Raw genomic sequence first — 24,449 nt, 5'->3', positions numbered from 1 at the left:
CCTCACCAGGTTCTTTTTTTAAACCTAATTGTAACACAGTGATCACTTGGTGCTAGGGATAGTGGCCAATCACAAGCATTTACTTAAGCTTTTATTTCATTTCGTAGATGAGGAAGCATAATTAAAGCAGACAAAAGAAAACAGTGTGGCCCAAATAATAATTAATTTCAAAAGTTTAGTAGGTGATTGTATCAACAGTAGTGAAGTAGTGGCTAGGGTATAAGGGAAGGGAAGATGGATTTTAACATGGGGCACAAGAGGTGTTCAGTATGCTCTTGCTGACCAATGTTGTGCATTCATTTCCTAAACTTGTTTAGACCCCATACAGTTCTCTCCATTTTTATTATCATAGTGTGATCCTTTTTTGTTTCTTTATTGAATCTTGGAAGAGCACATAACTGATATTTCTACTTTTAGTCTCATCTTTCTTTTTTTTAAATTGTTTTAAATGTTTATTTATTTTTGAGAGATAGAGACAGAGCATGGGTTGGAGAGGGGCAGAAGAGAGGCAGTAACAGAATCTGAAGCAGATTCTAGGTACCAACCTGTCAGCACAGGGCCTGATGTGGGGCTTGAACCCACAAACTGGGAGATCATGACCTGAGCCAAAGGCAGATCCTTAAGCAACTGAGCCACCCAGGCGCCCCATTCTCTCATTTTTCCTAAGTCCATCTCTATTAGCTAGTATTTCTACTTGTAGTCTCATCTTTCCTAAGACCATTCAGAATATTACAAAGGCACATTTAATTATGAGGGACAGTTAGACATTATGGAATATTACGGACTTCAGAAAAAGATTGGAATTGGTTTAAATTCTTCTATTCCCTCTTTGAGAAATTATTGACCTTCTCTGAGCATTCCTTTCCTCGTGTAGATGTATTGACTAAGCATAGGGTCATTGCAAATATTATAAAAGAAACTAATATCAATATTATTACTGACTGCTATGAGACGAACACTGTTTAATATATTTTGTTATTTTGTGAATTCTGGTTGTTTACCTTGGCATGATAGTCAAGAAACTATCATGATCATTAGATCATCTTTGAATTTATATCCAGACATCCAGACCCATCATTAAGTTTGTCACATTCTCTGTCCTCTGTCTCTCACTCCCTCTTGTTACACACACACACACACACACACACACACACACAGACACACACACACACACACACACATAGAGAGAGAGAGAGAGAAATGAATATAGAATATATAATGGCAAGGACAGAATTAAGACAATTTATTATTATCTTTTTGATCCCCAAATGCAGCAGGCTGTTTTATTGCTGTTTTCATACAGGCTCATTCTTTTGCCTGGAAGCCCTCATGACCCTTTTAAGGCTGAATAGTGCTTACTGTTTACTTAACATTCATATGAAATGTTTCTTTCTCCAAAGAACCTTTTCTAACTTTCACTCAAATACTATGTTCCCATATTCTATTATCACAGCATATGTCACTTTATATTACATTCTTTCATATGTCAGGTTGCCCTTTAGGCAATAAACCACTTGAAGTCAAATACTATACATATATGCTCTTCCATAGTTAGGATACACTATTGATACTACAATTATTGATAATAAATGAACTGACCTAATAATGTAATGGCTCATCCTCTAAATATTTCAGAACAAATATTTTAATCTGAACTTATATAATTATATTATAAAAAATCCACATTTTTTCCATTTGGTAATATAGCAGGTAAAAATCCTTCCCTATATCCAGCTTCTCACCAGTTTTCCTAGTTAGAAACCTAGAATTTTATACAGAGTTTACAATAAATCATTGACTCATTTTTTATGGTTACAAAAACTAATGGTTATAAAAATTAAGCTTAAAATTGAGTACCCTGCAGTTTATGAAGGGATATGAGCAGGATGTAGAGTCCATTTTTGATTCAACCTGAAAGGTACATTTGATTTAAATATTTGATTACTTGTTTTCATTTTAAGAACTGTTGGCAAGAAGAATATGTGTACACACATATACACATCTCCATAACTCATTTCCTTGTTACTTTGACTACTTTTGGCTTCCAATGCAGTGGAAGTAGCTTTATTTGAACAAATTAATGCTAATATCTACAGAAGGAATGATAGAATTCAAAGAGTGAATGACCTGTTATGAACTTTTTTATAATTACTTATATGTTGAATTGGCAAAAAGTGAAACCAACCAGGGAGATATTAGTCATTGTAATACAATTAAAATCACCATTTTAAAAAGCTTCAGATTTGTCTGAGGAATGCAACAAATATTAGGATAAAATATTATTAGAGAAGCTACCAGAGGATCAGTGTTAATAAATATGCTAATTGTATTCCAATGACTTTAAAAAAAAGAGTACCCTTGATACTGGAATTCAAAATAAGGAATTAACTTAAAATTATGCCATCACTAATACAAATATGTACCATCACTAACTGCCTAGACTTATCGTAAAATTCTCCAAGGAATAGTGAATAAGAGTTCCATTCATTTAAACAAACCTCAATACATAGAGTGAACTAAATCTTCAATAGTAAATGAGGGAAAAATATATATAGAATGATCATATATTTGATTATATGAACTTTACTAAAGGGACTGTTGCCTCCCCCTTACTTTAGTACATCATTAAACCTAAATTTCCCATTTCTGGTTAGTGAGTGTACAGATCTGATCCCAGAGTGAAATGGAATGGATTAATCACTATTACAAATCCAGTTGGAACTCACCCAATTGGACATATTTATGTTCTTTTTTTTCCTTTTCATTTTCCCAGAAGATTCAAGACTGTATATGAATAATATACCATACTATGTTGCCAAGTTAAAATAGGGAGTTAATTTGGTAATTTAAATGATAGAAGGACATCCAAATGAGTTTAACTGTGTGATGAAATAAATTTCATTGAAATTTATTTAATATTCTTCAGTCTCTTTAGTTATATAGAGCACATAATATACATGATGTTTACATATTCAATAAAATTCCATTTTCATATTTTAATAACATATCTCAAAATTTACCACTAATAAAATGGATGAACAAATTATTGCAAATTTTTCAACAATTTTATTTTAAAAAGACCTGTAATATTGGAGAAAGGGGAACCTTCTAGCACTGTGGGTGGGAACTGTTGGTTCTCCACTCTGGAGAGCAGTATGGAGGGTCCTCAAGAAATGAAAAATAGATTTACCCTACAGTCTAGCAATTGCACCTTTAGGTATTACCCAGAGGATACAAAAATACAGATTTGAAGGGTACATGTGTCTCAATATTTATAGCAGCATTATCAATAATAGCTAAACTATGGCTACCCAAACTATGGACAGAGTTCAAATGTCCATCTATTGATGAATAGGTAAAGAAGATGTTGTGTGTGTGTGTGTGTGTGTGTGTGTGTGTGTGTGTGTGTGTAGGCAATCAAAAAGAATGAAATCTTGACATTTACAACAATGTGAATGGAGCTAGAGTGTGTTATACTAAGCAAACTAATCAGTTAGAAAAAGACAAATGCCATAGGATTTTGGTTATATGTGAAATTTAAGAAACAAAACATATGAGCATATGGGAGGGGGATAAAAGAGAGGGAAACATACTATAGCACAGTTGTAGTGATAGAAAACAGACTGAGGGTTGATTGAGGGGAGATGAGTAGGGGATGGGATAGATGAGTGGTGAGTATTAAGGAGGGTACTTGTTAAGATGAGCATTGGGTGTTGTAAGTGTGTGATGAATCACTGAATTCTACTCCTGAACCCAATATTGCACTGTATGTTAACTAACTAGAATTTAAGTAAAAACTTGAAAAGAAATGCAAAACAAAAATAAAGAAACTCTCAATCTAGGTAAACAATTCCATAATAATAGTGGTTGGCCTTATTAAACTCTCTATTAAGTGATTAATGTTTCCTTGCAAATCTGGAAGAAGCAGTTGTATAAAACAAGTACAACTTTTGCTTGTAAACCATATTTTAATTTTGGAATTTTTTCCCTCTTATATAAAGTTTATTTACCATATTAAAAAGTAAAAATAACAAATTAGCACAATTGTTAATTTAAAATTATAATATGCTTCTAGTATCACATCTAATTATTGTTCATAATGAGTAGTTGGAAGTGCACAGATAATAATCTACATATTTAATTATAAATTTTATTTATTCCGTATACCAGTGTCTAACTGAGATGACTTTTGAACTACATCTCAGTGTCTAACTGAGATGAATTACATATTTGAGAATTAAGAAAAATCAAACTGAATAATATATCATGTAAAAGCATCATATATAAGCATTTACAGAAAATCTATATCATGTTTTCACTAATTCTCAAAAAAAAATAACCCAAAAATGAGAATATTGCATATGAGACAACATACAACAACATAGTTTTTCTAAATAGTTGGCTAAAAAGATCAAATTTATACTTGGAATTATGCATTAAAATATGATTTTCAATAAAATCTCACCAATACATATGGAAGTCCAGTTTGGTTAAAAGTGCTCAAAGGATTATTGGAAAAAAAACTTGCTTTGAATAGACATACATACACAATCACTCACCACATTCTTCGTTACATGATCTAATAAAATTCAAGGATTCAATTTTTTATTGTCCTAATCATAATGATTCCATGTCTCCTAAATTTGTCTTTCCTCTGTGGAGTTTCCTTCTGACAACAAGATTAAGAATTTCAGATGTGATTACACTGTCGAAGTAGTCACAGTAACTACTGATTCACAGAGAGGGAATTGAAATATCTGATCAGCCTCTCAAATGACTCTTTCCTCCTCTGCCAATGCTGCTGTCAGGATCATTTGATTTTTCTGCTAGGATTCAGCTCTCCAAGCAAGGTACTACTAAGTGCAGGAAGCGTCTCTGCAGACCCTTTCTAATGAAGGAAGAGTCACACTCACTGAGATCTTATCCACCAACAGAAACCAGTATCCTTAATAATTCTTAAGTAACATTTCAAGCTACTGGAGTCAGAGTAAGATTTTGTCTTTTGCCCAGTGTTCCTGTCACAATAAGTGTTCCTACAAAATTCTTTCAGTTCGTATCCACGTGTGCACATCGTTTTTACCCAAATTATGTTTTTGTGCTGAGGAGCCTTGAATGCTGGACCGAGACCTGCCCAACTGGTAAGCTTATGTCACTCTTATTAAAACGTTTCCCTTGGGGCCTTTGGGATTCTCTTCTTTGAAGTATCCTCACTCAGGGTCACCTCAGACATCAGAAATTTTAAATATTTTTAATTCACAGTAAGAAAAAAAGGTAGGAACATCAATATCTTTTTATGTCAGAAGAATCCTTGCCACTTCTGATATTATTCTACACTCCAAATAACTTATTGCAGTGAATATGGGGGAAATAGTGAAATGACTCTTATTTTAGAATAAGGCTCATGCCACTTCCTGAACATAAAATCCACCCTTTACATGGTGTGTCATAGTCCACACATATACACGTGTAAGTAAAAATAAGGGCCACACTAGAGATTCCTATAAGAGTAGTGAGGATCTAGTTCTCAAGGACTTAAGCTAAAAATGGAAATGGGTGGTCATTTTCCCCTTTGATCATTTTCTTTGGAATTTAAGAAACAAAACAAATGATCATAGGTGAAAAAAGAGAGAGGAAAACCAAGAAACAGACTCAAAAACAGAACAAACTGATGGTTTGAGGGGAGGGGGGGATGGGTGAAATAGGTGATGGGGATTAAGGAATGTACTTGTGATGAGCACTGGGTAATGTATGGAATTGTTGAATCACTAAATTGTATACCTGAAACTAATATTACACTGAATATGAACTACACTGACTAAAATGTTATTTTTATAAATTTTTTCAATGTGTATTTTTAAAATTTTTTAAAATGTTTTATTTATTTTTGAGAGAGAGATAGAGACAGCATGAGCAGGGGAGGGTCAGAAAGGAAGGGAGACACAGGATCTGAAACAGGCTCCAGGCTCTGAGCTGTCAGCACAGAGCCCAACGCAGGGCTCAAACCCACTAACCGTGAGATCATGACCTAAGCTGAAGTCGGTCACTTAACCGACTGAGCCACCCAAGCACCCCAAATGTTTATTTATTTTTGAAGGAGAGAGAGACAGAACATGAGCCAGGGAGGGGCAGAGAGAGAGAGAGGGAGACAGAATTTGAAGTGGGCTTCAGGCTCTGAGCTGTCAGCACACAGCCTAATGCTGGGCTCAAACTCATGAGCTGTGAGATCATGACCTGAGCTGAAGTCGGAGGCTTAACCGACTGAGCCACCTAGGCACTCCTGACTAAAAACTTTTTAAAAAGAAGTGGGTGGTAATTTTCAGTGTTCAGTTTTCTTGATGATTAGAATAATAATAATAATAAAATAATAAAAATTCTATCTTACAAGGTGCCTTGTTTTTTTGTAGCTTAATATAGTTAGCGTGTGCTAGGGAAGGTGGCCATTTGCATACTTTTAGTTAGTTTGACTCCATTTTGTGAATGAAGAAATGTAACAGTAAAGTAGGAAAGGAAAACAAACAATCCAATCCGAAAAATGGGCAGAGGAACTAAATAGACATTTCTCTAAAGAAGATATACTAGTGACCAATAGGTAAAAAGGTCCTCAACATCACTTATCATCAGGAAAATGAAAATCAAAATCACAGTGAAATATCACCTCATATCTGTTAGAATGGCGATCATCAAGACGCCTCACCTGTTGGTGAGGATGTGGATGTGGATGAATGACAGCCTTCTTTCACTGCTGGTGGGAATGCAAATTGGTGTAGCCACTGTGGAAACAGTATGGAAGAAATCTGCCACTTGTAACAACACAACACAGATGGATCTTGGGGGCATTATGCCAAGTGAAATAAACCAGAAAAGAAAATGACATATATTGCATGGTATCACTTATAAGTGGCGTCTGAAAAAAAAGTAAGACTCAGAGACACAGAGAGTAGAAAAGTGGTTGCCAGGTGATAGGGGTGGGGAAATTAGGACAGGTTGGTAAAAGGAAAAAAAAATATATATATATATACACCCTTAATTAATCAAACATTAACTTTTTAAAAAGTAAATATATCATTTTACTTTTAAAACCATACTAAGTTCATCATATTGATTATATATTCACTTTATGACATCAATATATTGTAAGGACACAAGTCTAAACCAAACTGACTCCATGACAGGCTTTAAGTTTCCCCTCTAAACTAGAAGGCCTAAGTTTTGGCTTCCCAGAAACTATCAGGCAGTTACACAAGCCCAAGGCAGGAGAAACCACCCTTGCAACACCCAATCAGGAAAGGCCAGCGACCACCCTCCACATTACTGAGGGAGAGGCCTGGAGATAGAAACTATAGATAGGACCCTGTTATCTAATGTTAAAGTTAACACGTTAGTCACCAAACAAGACCCTAGGCTCGCTTTGTGATTGGTTGAATTTAAAGGTACCCTAAATGTTGTCATTGGATCCCGCCAAAAGTACCAAATACTCTAGACAATGTGTATGGTTAAACCCGCTGTCAGTAATGTTGAATAATTATGATTGGATCACTGTTCCCCTGCCACAACTTCTGTTGTGGCAATTCCCCCGTCACAAGCCCCATAAAAACCCTACTCTGCCTTTGCTCGGGGCTCTCAGCACAGATCCACTACGTTGGTGAGGTCTGGGAGCCCGAGCTCGAGCCCATAATAAAGCCCTTTGCCTTTGCATGCGTGACTCGGTCTCCCCGGTGGTCTCTGGTCATTGAGGATACTGTGATCTGGGTATAACAATATTACCAAAGTGACTTTTAAAAGCACTTAACAGAAAATAGAATAAACACGATCCAATACAATTACATTTGAGATACATAGAACAAGTTGGAGGTTGGCTTCGTTTTATTTAATAGATTATTTAAATCTATTGTATGAATATTAACATTATTTTGCTAGTGGCTAGAATAAGGGGTGGAATAGCCTAAAGGATACTTTTGAAATAGAATCAGATTACATTTCACAATATCAGACAAGAGGAGATATCTGAGAATTTGTTTCTTGTTCTGACATTTAAACTCAGCTATGGCCTTTTAAAATGCTAAAATGTCTAAGTGTTATGTTGACTCAGTTGCTTTGCTGGATTCTGTTGCTTAAAGGGAATAGAAGTCTTAATGGGAAGCTACCAAAGCCATAATTCATATCCCTCTTTTATCAGCAGACTGTCAAGGTGGCAAGCACAGGCTTGAAAAATAAGTGTGTTGTGTCATCATCATAAAAGAAAGTTTTAGTTGCTGAACCTGAGGCTTTTGCACCCCACATATTATATCAAGCAGTTTTGGTGGCCTTTTGATCTGTCACAACAAGGAGTAACTTCTTAAAGTGATACTGGCCCAAAACTTGTTGAGGAAACGATATACAACTACCACTCACATTAACAGTATTTGTGTTTCCCTCTCAACATTAGTGGAAGATGGGGCAAGGGACAGTGGAAGTTTGCTATGTCTGAAATACCACAGACTGCTAATGAAAAAGTGTGTCATACACTTCAGCCTGAGAAAGTAAGGTAAAAAAATGATGGGTCTTACAAGCAGAAGTCTAAGGAAAACAGAGAATCCCCTTCTATGCCAGTGTGATACTTCATTTTACTAGAGCAGTTTTCAACCATGGTCCTTTGAAAGCTCTCAGCGGTATCTCAAGAAGCTCTAATTTCTTCTGTAGCTAGGTAGTAAGTAAAACTAAATGCCATTCATTGGCTCTTTCAAAACAGGGTGAAAACACTTTTTGTCATGGATGGCTTTCTGAAAGAGATGAAAGAGAAAGAGTCTGAAAGAAGGTGGTTTGCCTTTATTTTCATTTCTTTAACTTCCATTCTCATGGAAGAAGAAAGAATTGACCACATGAATTCATGTCTCAGAGTCTTGGCACTGGATTTGATAAATGCAGGAAAAATGTACCATAGGGATGGATTGGAAGGACCCTGATCAGAAAATAAGGAATCTTCTTGTATAATACTCTTCAAGCATTCTGTAATTATCTGTTATACAAGTATCACTTATAGTTAACATACACAAACATAGGATTTATGAAGATGGGAACAATGTGGTTCACTGCTCTGTTCTCAGGGGTTTCTAAAGGGACAAGTGCATTATAGGAGGTCCTATAATATTTGTAAAAGGTTTGAAAAAATAGCCTATAGCACTTTTGGCATATTTTACCCAATTTTTGTCTTTATATATTTTTACATTTTCTATTTTATTTCAGTAGCTTAGAACTCATGAATTGGTCTCTCTCCCCAAAAGCTATTTTTTTTTTTTAACTTTCCTTTCATTGCAGGAGAAACTCTAGGAATCCATTATTCTATCTATGTATCTGATAGCATCTTTCCATAACAAAGCATAATATTGAGGTTAGGTTTTTTTTCTGTGGAAATATTTTCTTGGAAAAACTGAGTAGAGGGTTTGGTACAAATTCAAATGCATTACCAATACATACATAATCATCATGTATGTATCTGTGTAACTACCAATTTTATGTGTGTATTTAAAGCAATTGTCTCCTGTATATCTTTGACTCTTTATTAACTAGATTGTAGACATCTATTAGGAGTACAGAGTATATCTATACCTGCAAGATTATATCTTCTTAATTTACTTTTGTAAATCGATATTATTAGTTGTATTGTATGGAGTTATCCTTGTTACTTTTGTTTCTTTCTTTAAATCAATTAATCTAGTTATCATTCCTAGATTCAGTAAGAAAAAGATATTTGTCTATGTCTCTGTTTTAATTAGAGAATTTCACTTTATCCAACCAGGTATCTGATCTTCAAGGCACTCAGAATGAGATCATTATTTTGACAACTAAGTTTATTTTGTAGCTAAAGTCTTTATTTCAAAAAATCAAATTAGAATGAGTTTATTTCAGTATTATTGCTTTTTATGGTTCAGGTTATAAATCATTTCTTTATAACATGTGATTGTGGGGTTTATTTTAAACTTATTAATGGCAATATAGTGGGTCTTAGGTAAAGTGTGTTGACCAGGATTAAATCATTTGAGATTAGAGTTTGATTTGTTATAATGCTGGGTAATACCTTCCTTAACATTTTTGATATGTACTTGTTAAAGGGATGTAGACTCAGTAATAATGAAGAAACCTTGCTAGTAATTCATAATACTCATTATAGTTGAAGTTGACCTGTTAAAACAGAATCAACATTTATGTTTGTCATTATTACAAAATGCAATTTAAATATATCGAAACTCATTTAAAGAAAACATAAAATTTCATTAGGCTCTAACCTGAATCTTCTTCTGAAGTTTCAAAAGAAGACAATACATGGTAAAATTTTCTTTCATCTTAACTCCAGGGGCATTGTTAAGTTTGCCTAACACATTTTGTAGACTGAAAAAAAAGTTTATCTTTGTCATTACCCTTATAGCTATTAACAAATACATGCAAAATACTATTTTAAATATTAATATGTTTTCAGACTGAAGGTTTTCAGTCAAGAGGTTTGAATTATCTTTAGGACAATGAAAATTGGAACAAATTAAGCAGAAAATTAATTCAAAATTAGTAAATTAATGGGCTATAATTATTTTTTTAATTGAACTCTGACTTGAATTATAATCCTAAAAATGGTGGAGGGGGGAAAAGTTATATTTCATTAGAACTCTAAAGTGTTTCTGTTTTAAAGAAAAGTAGTATTTCAACAATTTTTTAATTTTTGTATTTTGGGGTTTGGGGTGTGTGTAGCAGAGGATGTTGATGTTCCACCCGTATGTTTTCAGATCACTTTACCATTTTCATGCCATGCTTTCACTTCTAACAGCCGATATCTGCAAGAAGAGCTAGAGACAACTGGGATGTACACCTCCCTGGGAGAAGCCCTAGCAAATGACTCCTGATGCAGAAGCAGAACTACTCAATCTTCCTTGAGCCTGGTCCAGGCTGCTCTGAGGTATGACTGCCTCCAGAATCTTCCATGGAATTGAGCCTCAATAGCCCTCCATGGGATGTTGTTTGAAGTTGAATATTTGTATGGCTTCCTCCTCTTCCCTCTCTTCCTCACTCTCTTACTGTTTATTACTGGCAGCATTTCCTAACAAATCATTTTCACATGGATCCTCATCTGAGGGCCTGCTTCTGGGAAGTCTCTGCTAAGACAGTGTGATAGACATTAATGCTGTTTATTATTATTATTATTATTGTTAATTATTATTATTATTACTCTTACCCTTTGCCTTCTGGACACAAGCTAGGGTTGTATTTCCTGATCTCCTATGGTTGGGTGATGGGCCAATTAAAAGTTCTAGCAGAGGGTATGTGTGTTGCTTCTGAACTGAGCACCCAACTGCCAGGATAAAAACTTTAGAGCTCTTTTCTCTCTTTTGTTGACCAAGAACATTCCAGATACTGGTTGCTCTGTCAGCCTGGGGCCTGAAGTCAGCGTGACAAAGTGGATCAGAGCCCCACCTCTGAATGTTATCAGAGTGAGAAATAAACATCTGTGTGTTAAGCCACTAAAAGTTGGGGGCTGTTTGCTCTACTGCAGTAGCTATGCTCTAGCATATTCTGACAGATAACTGAGGATGATAAAAAGAAGAATCAAGGATAACTAAGATTCCTGGCTTGGGCTTTTGGATGAATGGTGTTAACATGCTTGGGGGCTGGGAAGAGTAAGGAGGAAGAGCTGGGTTTTTTTAATTTATCTATTTTTTAATAGAGGTATGATTGACATATAACATATTAGTTTCAGATGTACAACTTGATTTGATGTTTGTATACATTGTAACAGAATGACCATCTAGTTAACATCTGTTGCCATACACAGTTAACAAAATTTATTTTCTTATGATGAGAACTTTTAAGATCTACTTTCTTAACAACTTTGTAATATTCAGTACAATATTTTTAGCTAGAGTCACCATGCTGTAGATAACATGCCCATGACTTATTTTTTTTTTCTTTTTACTTAAACTGTATTGGTTATTATAGTTGGAGAAATCACTATAGTGATCTCTGATTTGTCTAAATAATAAAAATTACAACTTTAACAGGGATGTATGTTTTCTTCATGCTATTTATAATGAAGTAAATAGGACTGAAATTACTTTTTTTGTTAAAATTTTCTAATGTTTTTATTTATTTCTGAGAGAGAGAGAAAGAGGGAGAGAGAGAGAGAGAGAGAGTGAGCACATGAGAAGGGGAAGGTCAGAGAGAGAGGGAGACACAAAATCTGAAGCAGGTTCCAGGCTCTGAGCTAGCTGTCAGCACAGAGCCTGACGCAGGGCTTGAACCCATGAACCGTGAGACCATGACCTGAGCCAAAGTCAGATGCTTAACTGACTGAGCCACCCAGGTGCCCCTGAAATTACTTTTAATTTCTGAAATCTTAAATTGATTTTTAAAACAATCTTAAGTCATTAACATGTATGTCTTCAACTTAATTTATTGTTTCTGAATTTCTATTTGTAATTCAATTTCTAAAAACCTACTATCTTTCCCCTACAAAAAACCAAAAGACATAGCATACTGTGCTTATAGTTTTGATCTTGTGTGTCACAGCTCTGAGCATGATATAGCTTATGCCATGGCAATGCACAAATGATGCCTTACACAGATCTGTCCACATGAGATCTTGCTTTACTACACAGCTCTTTTGTCTGCATAAAGCTGCATGAGTATGTTTGCTTGTGTGTATGTAAAAGAATAGGAGTGGAAAAGAGTGAATGAGAATTGATGCAGGTATTTGTATCGAAATTTTCATCAGTAGTAAAAAATGTTCTAAGTCCAGGAAACAATATGATGAGCCAAGTCTATGCTTAAATGTCTCTTCTGAGGATACAGAAAGTCCAATAGTTCCAGAAGTCAAATGAATACCAATGTACGTTGGTAGTGAGCTGGTGCCCAAGGGAAAAAGGAAATCCACACAAATTAATTTCTTAGATTATTAATATTCCTTATAAATCACTTGTGGATTCAGAGCACAAGCTCTAAAAGTCTCCATTGCATACTTAATTTGCTTTGCTTATCAGAGGCATAACAAGACTACAGAAGAAAGATATAGACGTCCTATCTGATATTCAAGCCAAACAATAGTTCTATCAGGCAAAAGAGGAAATGTGACTCCCAAAAGTCTTACTATTTTGATTCTCTAAAGAATTGTTGAAAGAAATTCAACAAATGTAATGATTTAAAATAATATGTAAGTTTTCTAGGTTCTGGTCTTTCAAATGCCATGGTGTTATCAGAGGCCTTTAATCTTAACTCTTCATAGAACTTCTGCAAAAAGAGTATATTTCCAATTTCACTCTTAGTGAAAGTGATTCTGTTTCCATTAAGCCCTCAGTGTATGTGTTTGTCAATTTGAAACACTAGTGCAAATTTAATTAAATAATCTTAAATACATGTACTTAAAAGTCACACGAAGAAATTAAGGTCCAACCATTCACCTGCAACTGCTTAATTTATGTTGGATCCTATTTAATTGAAAGTCAGTAACCTGGAAAGGAAAAGCATATTCACTTGAGATTGTATTAGAAACTGTAGAGGATGATCAATTGCATGATTCACAAGTGTGTCTGTTTACTACTTTGTTTCAGTTTAGAGTAACACTTTTTGCCTTCTTCAAATATGTGTAACAAATGTATATCATTTTAAAGTAATATTAAAATTACCAATATTTTACATTACATTTGAAAACATATACACACTTAAGCTATCAAAAAGCTACTCTTATTAATGCCACACATATTTCAGTTTTGTTTTAGTTACATTTTATTGTGAGGTATATAAAATTTTTAAAATCAATGTTTATTTTAACATCGTATTAAAAAGATAACTAAAATTATGCCTTAAGCTTGAGGTCTCTTAGTTGCATCCACATGATTATTGTTTTTACATAAGCCTTGTGTTGGTAATCATTCTGTATAATTTAGTTGAGTCTTGTCTTTTATCTCTGTCATCCTTGTGTATACTTGTGCTCAGTGGAAGACATAACAAATCAAAGGACTTTCACCTATTACAATTTTAAAAATCATTTAACTGCAAAAGATATTTATTAACTGGGAAGGAGATTATCACAGCATTTAATAGTGAGGACACTTGGAGTCTTGAGCTAGAATACTAGCCCTATATTTACTGTGTGGTTTTGGATAAAATGCTTGACTTCTATGTGTCTAAATTCCTTTACTGTAAAAATGACATAGCAGCTAGAATATATTATTATTTAGTTTTATCTGAGATAATTTTCAGTAATAATACAGGATAAGCATGATAGTTAATACTTAAAAATTAAAAAAAAAACTGTAAGGGTCTTTATCATATATATGACTTGGAGTTGGAAAATGAAAGCTGTAAGGTGAGCCATGATGTCCTTTTTTTTTTTTTTCCCTTGGCATGGAATATGGAGAAAGAGTTTTAACTTTCTTTTTTAAATGTTTATTTACTTATGTTTGAGAGAGAGAGAGAGAGGGGGAGAGAGAGAGAGAATGAGCAGAAGATAGGCACGTGGAGAGGAAGACAGAATCCCAAGCAGGCCCACACTGTCAGCACAGAGCCCAGTCTTGGGCTCAAACTCCTGAACTGTTAGATCATGATGTCAGCCAAAACCAGGAGTCCGATGCTTAACCAGTGAGCTACCCAGGCACCTCAAGAATTTTAACTGTCTTAAACATCAGTTTCCAAATTTTTTCTCATAGATGAGTGCAATAAATGAAATAATCCCATTTTTGAAAAATTTTAAATGTTTTTATTTATTTTATTTTTGAGAGTCAGAGAGAGACAGCGTGAGCAGCAGAGGGTCAGAGAGAGAGGGAGATACAAAATCTGATGAAAGGCTCCAGGCTCTGAGCTGTCAGCACAGAGCCCGATGAAGGGCTCAAACCCACGAACCATGAGATCATGACCTGAACCGAAGTCAGACGCTTAACCGACTGAGCCACCCAGGTGCCCCAAGTTTTGAATTACTCATAAGTTATAAAGTACTAGACACGCTACTTCTTTTTCTTTTCCTTTTTTTTTTTTTTTTTTTGTATTAGAGAGAGAGAATGAGTGCAAATGGGGGAAAGGGGCTGAGGGAGTGAGGAAGAGAATCTTAAGTAGGCTCCAAATTCAGCACACAGCCTGAGGAGGGGCTCAATCCCATAACCCTGGGATCATGACATGAGCCCAAATCAAAAGTCAGATGCTCAGCTGAACCACCAAGTACCTCTACAGGCTACTTCTTAATGTAATATTAATAATAGTAATCAGTGAGACTTGGTTGTGTCACATTTCTTTGGTAATCAATTCTTTTCAGGCCTGACACACTTTTACAAAAGTTACCTAGGGGCGCCTGGGTGGCTTAGTCGGTTAAGCGTCCGACTTTCGCTTAGGTCATGATCTCGCGGTTCGTGGGTTCGAGCCCCGCGTCGGGCTCTGTGCTGACTGCCAGCTCAGAGCCTGGAGCCTGTTTCAGTCTGTGGCTCCCTCTCTCTCTGACCCTCCCCTGCTCATGCTGTCTCTCTCTCTCTCTCCTAGAAATAAATAAAACATAAAAAAAAAAAACATTTACAAAAGTTAACTAAATTGTAATATTGTAATTGAAATATAAAAATCACAATATCATAGACTATTGAGATTCTACCAAAAAATATGATGAATTTACAGACTACATCATATAATCAGAGGCTCACTTGCTTAACTTATTATAGTTAAGTTCTATTTCATGCTATGTTCATTAAATACATATACATATCCTTTTACAACTATGAGAATATAGCTAATGTTATAATCATTGGAACCTCAACTTCTGATAATCGGATATTCTGAAGATTGAAATTATTTGCTTAAGAAGGGATGTAATCATCCTGAGAATGAAAGATAGCAAAGATTGATTTTATATGTCACAGGTAATATATTTTTATCATATGCCAATAAATTGTATCATGTGGTTTTGTGAGACACACACACACACACACACACACACACACACACACAAAAGCATGAAGAATTTAGGCTAGATCTTACATTTGTCTTTGAGATTAACTGGCAGATTGATGAGTCCAAGAACTAGATTTCCCTTTTGGGAGGACAGAGGAACACAGAGTAGAAAATGCTTTGTGAGGGGCGCCTGGGTGGCTTAGTCGGTTAAGCGTCCGACTTTCGCTTAGGTCATGATCTCGCGGTTCGTGGGTTCGAGCCCCGCGTTGGGCTCTGTGCTGACTGCCAGCTCAGAGCCTGGAGCCTGTTTCAGAGTCTGTAACTCCCTCTCTCTCTGACCCTCCCCTGCTCACGCTGTCTCTCTCTCTCCTAGAAATAAATAAAACATTAAAAAAAAAAAAAAAAGAAAATGCTTTGTGATATTTTATTCTTAATGCTTTCTGCTAGTTTTTCTATGGCTGGCAGTTTTTTCTAACATCTTCTTTTCTTCATATTTTAAAGATATAGATAAATTTTTGAAAAAAATATGTCTATATTTGTTGTTTTGTGAAATTTTATTATTGCTCAACTTTTTTTTTAACATTTTGACTTATTACTACAATTAGTGAAATAAATGTTCCTAGTGAAGATATATTTTTGGTCACTCTTTCATGGGAGGAAACATTTGATTCAATATCCTGATTCAACATTAGTAAGAGCAGTGTGAACCTTTTTCAGGTAAAATAGTGGCTTGAATGCTGATGTCTGATTTTACTGATTTTAGAAGCAAAATCCTTTTAAAAAATATGAAGGAGAATATTTTAAGGGCATAAAACTCCAAGGATAGAGACCTAGAAGAGAGGCAAGAACAAATTTGGGCAAATTGACAACACAAGAAACAACAGGTGTTGGTGAAAATGTGGAGAAAGGAGAACCCTTTTATCTTATTGGTGGGAAGGCAAACTGGTACAGCCACTCTGGAAGACAGTATGGAGGTTCCTCAAAAAGTTAAAAATAGAAATACCCTACAGCCCAGCAATTGTGCTACTAGGTATTTAACACAAAGGATACTAAAACAGTGATTTTAAGGGGCACATGCACCCCAGAGTTTATAGCAGCACTATCGACAATAGCCAAAGTATGGAAAAAGTCCAAATGTCCATTGGCTGATGAATGGACAAACAATACAGGGAATATAATTAAAATAATTCATTATAGGTTTATTTATAGACATAGATGCCAGAATTAAAGTAAAATTTTTATAGAAGAGTATTCTTCCTTTGCTTATAGAACATAAAGTTTTTATTATATCAATGATTTTGTCCATCAAGCCCCTTTACTTTCTAATTTATTTATTAATACTATAATTTAGACTATATTTATTTCTTTTCTTTTTTTTTTGATGTTTATTTTGAGAGAGAGAGAGAGAGAGCGCGAGAGAGAGCGAGCGTGCACGTGATCAGGGGAGGGGCTGAGAGAAGAGGGAGAGACTTTAAGCAGGCCCCATGCTCAGCATGGAGACTGAGCTGGGACTCCAGCAAATGACCATGAGATCATGACCTGAGCTGCAATCAAGAGTCAGGTAATTAAGTGACTGAGCCACCTAGGTGCCCAAGACTTTATAAAGAAAATAATTTTATATGATTAATCTTTTCATTTGGCTACATATAGTTTTCCTAATTCCCTTTGCAATTTTAACATTTTTTTCTTTTAAATCCTTTCTACTAATGAAAATACACTAGATTAAAATATGTTTCGGGGTGCCTGATATTGGCTCAGGTCCTAATCTCATGGTCAAGGGATCACGCCACACGTCAGACTTGCACTGGGCATCGAGCCTGCTTAGAATTCTCTCTCTGTCCCTCTCCTGCTCACGTTTTCTCACAAAATAAATAAATAAACATTTAATAAATACATAAATAAGATATGTTTTTATTGACATAGTCCCCACACCAGACCACAGCATGGTTTTGAAGACCTTTATTTTTTCCACTGGATTTTTAAATTTTAGGTTACACGGTCCTAAGATGGCAGGCTTAGACTTTTTTTTTCTAAATTGGACAGAGATCCCCTTTTATCTGTTTATCATGTATTGTTTATCTCCTGTTGAAATCTAGGAGATCAATAAATGTGTGTTAATAATTTCAGCTCATGAAATTGGTACTGGTATTTTTGGCATGTCAGTTCAAAGGGTGCAAGAGATGTTAGAACCCGACATTAGAAGGGATAACATTCTATTCATTTAAAATCACACTGATTATCATTTTTTTTAACAGTCTAAAGGTGGTCAAAAGGAATATTCTTTCCATTCTGCCTTCTCATCTTAGATCTCCTTTCTTCCTTGGGACTGGGTTAATGCAAGTAATAGAAAAAAAAAAAAATGCTGCCCAGTAGTGCAGCAACGTACATTTTATGTGTCTGGGGTCAGGAAAAAGACAGTTATGTTACACACATACACAACAACTTCAGGTGTCAAATGCCTTAAAAAGTGTGGTCTACTCATCCATTCAACAAGTGTTAATTTTGTTCCTTCTGTGCTCAAGACACTGTGTTAGGCATTATTCAGGACATGCAGATGAGTCATACAAATATTTTCCCTTAAGGAATTTATTTTTTATAGAATGGCAAAACATATGATGTAGTCAAGAGGATATTATAAACTATGTACATAGAAGCCATATTATCAGCCACGCTTTTTAAAGCTATTGGACATGTCTAGTGTAAGAATATTGTTTTTCTGTATATTTTAAGAGGAAAAGATTCAAATAGAAATTAAAGACTTTATAGGTCATTATTGGTAAAACTAAATTTTGTTGGGAAAGACCTTTGGGCATTGGATTATCACTGACCATAAAAATTAGATATTTCCCAAGTTTCAAGTGTTGTATTTTATATTCTAGCTATGTATAAAATTACACATTTCGTTCATTCTATTTTTTCTCTTTCCCATTCAATTCCTTTATTTCTCAGCCTATGCAATGTTTTAATATTTCTTCTTTAATAATTCCAGCACAGGAGTTTTCAGTTCACCTTTCTGTATTGTAAAGCTACTAATTAGTATTGACTTTCACACTACAGTTTCTGTAGTAAAATCTCATTAATTGTGCCCAGTTGGGAAATAAAAGGTGAGTCTGACTCATAGAACATATAAGAAGAAATGGCATGAATATGTATGAAATAATCTGATAGCAGTTGAGTAATACAAGAATCTATCACAAATGTGAGGAAAAAACCTTGTTTTGCCTAAAAATACTCATCAATAAAATTCATTTTTATTACCATGTTCAATCATTGCTAAAGTGGCTTAAAATAAATTTTCTGGCTCTTATTTGAAAATAGGCTAAATATTATCCTTATTTACGCTTTAATTAGAAAGTAATCTTTTGGGGGTACACATTTGTGTTTTAAGTAAGCTTTCCTTAATTATCATAATTTCCAATTTTTAATTAAACAGGTTTTTATTGTTTGGAGAGGAAATTCATCTACTAAGACAAAGACTGTAGCATAAAAAGTTCTTGTCCAAAGTTAAATAATTTTTAACTTTGTAAACACTTGAAACTGTTATTAGGTAGTACAACTGAGCATTGATACCATGTATACTATTTTTATTTTCTAAGAAAACATTTAAAATTGCATTAAAATTACAAATTTTTTCCAAGTACATTTAAAAAATAGGTATACACAAAGATGTAGTTTATGTTTATCTACCAATTTGTTATCTTTTTATTTACTTTCTTTGGCACTATTTCAAATTTCTGGTTCATTTCCTTTACTTCCTGCTAAATTACTCTAAATGTAAACAAGTGGTGGTAGCTCATAGTGTAATAACAGAACCATGTACTCAGCAACAAAGGGTAGACTTTTTGAAAATATTTCCAGGAAATCTTTTATTCAATTGGGAATACGGGAGAAGAGCGTAAGGGTCAGTTTGGTGCAAACACAACTTTTATTGAATTTGGGAAAATTGGAGAGACAGAAAAGGATGGGATTGCATTGACAGAAATGGTTTAAGCCCCTTAAAGAGTGAGTTGAGAGCAGTTATGGAAATACAATAGAATCTCTAAGAGAAAAATATTCCTGAATTCATGACAGGGGAGGATTTAAAAAGGAGGAAGTCATCAGTAGCGTAGAATATCACGGGCACCTAAAAGCCCAAGATAAAACCGCTTTCCTGGCCAGCAGACTTGTAGAAAGGAGAACCTGTGGTCTACAGAATTTAGGGGAAATTCCCATTATTTTTTCCTGTTTTCTTATCGCATGGGAAGTTAAATCACTGAGGAAATAAAATATTTCCATCCAGAAGACTAGGTAAAGGGCTCTTGGGAGAGTGTAGGAGAAATCCTGAAACCAGTGAGCTGGAGAAGAGAGCTTCTGAATACTGTCTATAAAGGTAAATGGGTCTGGCTTAACTGCTGAAGAATTTAATAGTGCAACCCAGGAAATAGCAAAGGATTTGAAAGCCAAACTGACACTGGAACCACTTGAGATATCAGTTTAATTAAAATATCAACAAACCTCTAACCAGATCAATCAGGAAAAGAAAACAAAACAAAAACAAAATAAATAAAAAAACATAAAAGAAAGGATTTCTTTCAACCTAGAATTCTGTATCCTGTAAAAATACTCTTTTGGAATGACAGCAAAATAAAAATATTCTTAGATCAAGGAAAACTAAAAGACTCTGTCATCTGTCATAGCCTACTGGCAAAAAGAAAGAAAGGAAGGAAGGAAGGAAGAAAGGAAGGAAGGAAGGAAGGGAGGGAGGGAGGGAGGAAGGGAAAAAAGTTAAAGGAAGAAGTTCCTCAGGCTAAACAGAAATGATTGCAGAAGAAATCTTATAACTTCAGGAATAATGAAAGAGCAAATAAAATAGCAATTATCTAAGTTAATAAAATAGATACCATATAAAGCATATTCTCTGACCATAATAGAATGAAATTATGGATAAATAGCAAAAATATATCTGGAAAATCCCAAAGTAGTTGGGAATCAAACAATATACTTCTAAATAATCTATGGGCCAAAGAGGAAGTCTGATGATTATAAAAAATATTTTTAATTAAATGAAAACATAAATACAGTGTATTAATACCTGTGGGATGCAGTAGTGTTTTGACTGAATATATGTATCAGAACAGAATGATTTAAAATCAATAAACTAAGTTTTCACCTTAATTACTAGAGAAAGAAGATCAAAATAAACCTAGAGGAAGTTGAAAGAAGGTAGTGATTAGAGCAGAGACCAGTGAAATTGAAAACCAAACAATGAAGAAAATCAATAAACCAAGAGTTTTTTTAATCAATACAACTGATAAACCTAGCAAGACCAATAAAGAAAGAAGACACAATACATGCCCCTCTAATATTAAGATAAAGGGACAATATTATAAACAATTCTGTAGCAATGAATTTGAATAACTAGATGAAAGAGACCAATTCCTTGAAAGATACAAGCTACCAAAATTTGTTCCAGATGAAATAAAACCATGAACAGTACAATATCCAACAAAATAAATCCCAGTCCCTGATAGTTTCACTTGTGAATTCCACCAAACATTTAAGACAGAACTCCTATCAATTGTGCATAAGCTCTCTGGAAAATGGAATTGGAGGAAATATTTCCCAACCTAATTTATCAATCTAAAATCATGTATCATAACCAGATAAAAATATCATAAGGAAAGCCGCTACAAATATGCATCATGAATATAGACATAAAATCCTTGGGAAAATGTTAACAAGTAAATCCAGCAATGTATAAAGTAATAATATGTTAGGACCAAGTAATGTTTTTTTAGCAATGAAAGACTAGTTCAAAATCTGAAAACCAATGTAATCACCACACTAACACCCTAAAGAAGAAAGGTTGTACAAAAATTTCAATAGACATAGAAAACACTTTTGATAATATTCAACATGGATTCATTTAAAAAATGTTCAGCAAGCAAAGAACCTAAGAAACTTTAACTAGCAGAAATGTGAATTCTTAAAGGACACGGTCTGTGGGTTAGTTATTCTTTTTAACCAGTGCTTATTAGCACAGTCCCTGTTAAAAAGGTGAAAAAAATGATTTGTGAAACAAATTATCTATAAATACATAAATTAACAGTGCCCAATTTAAATTCTTTAATTAAAAAACATGTTTTTAATTTTTGTTTTTGAGAGAGAGAGAGCCTGTGTCAGGGAAGGACAGAGGGAGAGAGGGAGACACAGAATCAGAAGCAGGCTCCAGGCTCTTAGCTGTCAGCACAGAGCCCAATGCAAGCCTTGAACAAGTGAACTGCGAGATAATGACCTGAGCTGAAGTCTGACACTCAACTGACTGAGCCATCCAGGTGCCCCAACAGTGCCCAATTTAAAATACATACACACAGACATATACACTCTAGAAAATAAGAATGTAATTCTCTAGTTTTTTAAACACTGCCATCATACAAAAATTTTGTTTTAGGAAACTGATATATTTTAGTATCATTGAGTGATTTAAAGTGGGTTGATGAAAGGGCTAAAACCTTGTAGGGTTTTATTCCAGACATGATGATCAGTGTCTTGGTGGCAAGATATTTAATGAAGATGGATATATTGGATATATAAGAAAAACATTAGAAATCTTTGTTTCTTTGATATTAAAAAGAAAATAAACCAGGCTATAAGTGAATAGGTGTTTTCATGAGAGGAGATGATAACAATCATTCATTTTAAAATAATTATTTTGTTTTCTGGTGACATTTAAATCAGCTATAATAATTGCTATTTTATAATACGTGTTCATTCACTCATATGTATTAATTTATACATATTCGTATTTACTAAGTTTGCAATTATATTCATATTTATCTATATGTTAGAATACATGTGCATTATGTAACTTATTAGACCCACATAGCCTATATTTCCCTAATATAATACACTGACTTCAAAAGCTATTTAGTACCATCACATGGAAGTGCATAAATAAATTAACTACTGATTAGGCAGGATTACTGTTGCAAAGAGCTAAATGGCCTTGTTTACTCTAGATGTATCTTTCTCTGCCAGGATGTATTTCCTAAGCTTACTGCACATTTAACGGGGGGTGATTAAGAGGAACATCTGTTTTTTTTAAAGAACTTAAGGTGAATTCCATTATGGGCCAAAGGTCTACATCCCACTGAGAGGGCAAATGAATAAATGTTTCATTTATGGGACCAAAAAGAGATGGGCTGGAGATCTACTTCTGAGTTAGAGATTTCAGTTCACCCTTATTATCAACTGGATAAAACTCTATATGCCTTAAGGTAGTATCTTAAGGATAAAGGTCTCCTTAGCTTTATGTCTTTACTGTTCATTATTTTAACTTGTGCTTCACAAGGTAAAGATAGATTTATAATTTGTTTTTTTAAGTGTTGAATGAAGAAGTTGAATCCTTTACAATTGTTGCTTCATTTTAATAATTTGAAATTTATTGTTTCCTTTAATTTACAAGCAAGGCAAAACTACATAGTAATGTATATATTCATACATCACATTAAGGAAACTATGATGCTGTATCAGCTTCAAATACTGAAAAGAATATTTTTGGAACATAATTTTCCTGAATTCAAGATTGTGAGAGTCTCTGTAGTATATTTTTGGTTTTCTTTTTTGTGACCACAGACTATACACTTCATTGCACAAAAAGTGAGCTAATACTAAATAAGATGGCGAGAGTCTGGACTGTGTGATGGTCATATGGTTTACACAGCAGAGGCAGCTGTTCGTGCCAATTATGTAGTAATAAGCTTGAGCAGCTGCTAAGAGAATAAAATGAAGTTTGACTTGAAAGCAAGTAAGATATGATGCTTCAAAAGCTTCTGTCTCCTAGGACAAGAGAGTTGCCCATTTTTAATCTGAAGATAGTATTTGGAGCCAACAAATCAAATGGAAAAGGACACTCTGACTGCGTGTATGATCATTTTAGCCATAGTAAAATCATGATCTGAGATTCCTGAATTTAAAAAAAAATTATCTGGACTTTTCAAATGGTGAATAAATGTGTGATTTAAATGTATGGGCCCATTTATATCAAATCACTGTGCTGAACATACACATATAAGAATTAAGCTAAACATATGGATTGCTTGATTTATAACAAAACATAGACACCTCTTCAGTGGAATTAAGCAGATGTTTAGAATTTTTCAACAAATTTTAAAAGTGACTGAAGGCAGGAAATGAAGAAAATGATATCCAATTTAAGCTCTAGGAAGTCTGTAGACAGGCTATAATTATCTATTATTAAGGCAACTGGTATAAAGAATAGAAAACTACTGTCCAGAAAGGTTTCTTCCATTGTCTGGGTTTTATTTATTTATTTTCTAAATTTTAGCCAGATGACAAATGAGAAATCCTTTTTTATTCTATGTTCATCCATCTTTTGAGATCTGGTCCTTTCATTTATTAATTTATTTGTACAAATTTAAACTTTTAGATAGTGAGGAAAAAACAAAAATAGTTCTGATAATTAGCCAGGGTATGCAGCCTGAAGAATAGTTGGTCGTCATTTGTGTCATTTAAGTCCTATCTGTAAGTTGTGGAAACTCTTAGAAACTCAAACTGTCAAA

This window comes from Hyaena hyaena, unplaced genomic scaffold, assembly GCF_003009895.1.
Source record: "Hyaena hyaena isolate Hyena2069 unplaced genomic scaffold, ASM300989v1 scaffold_264, whole genome shotgun sequence".
Taxonomy (NCBI): domain Eukaryota; kingdom Metazoa; phylum Chordata; class Mammalia; order Carnivora; family Hyaenidae; genus Hyaena; species Hyaena hyaena.
Note: the sequence above shows the minus strand (reverse complement) of the source record.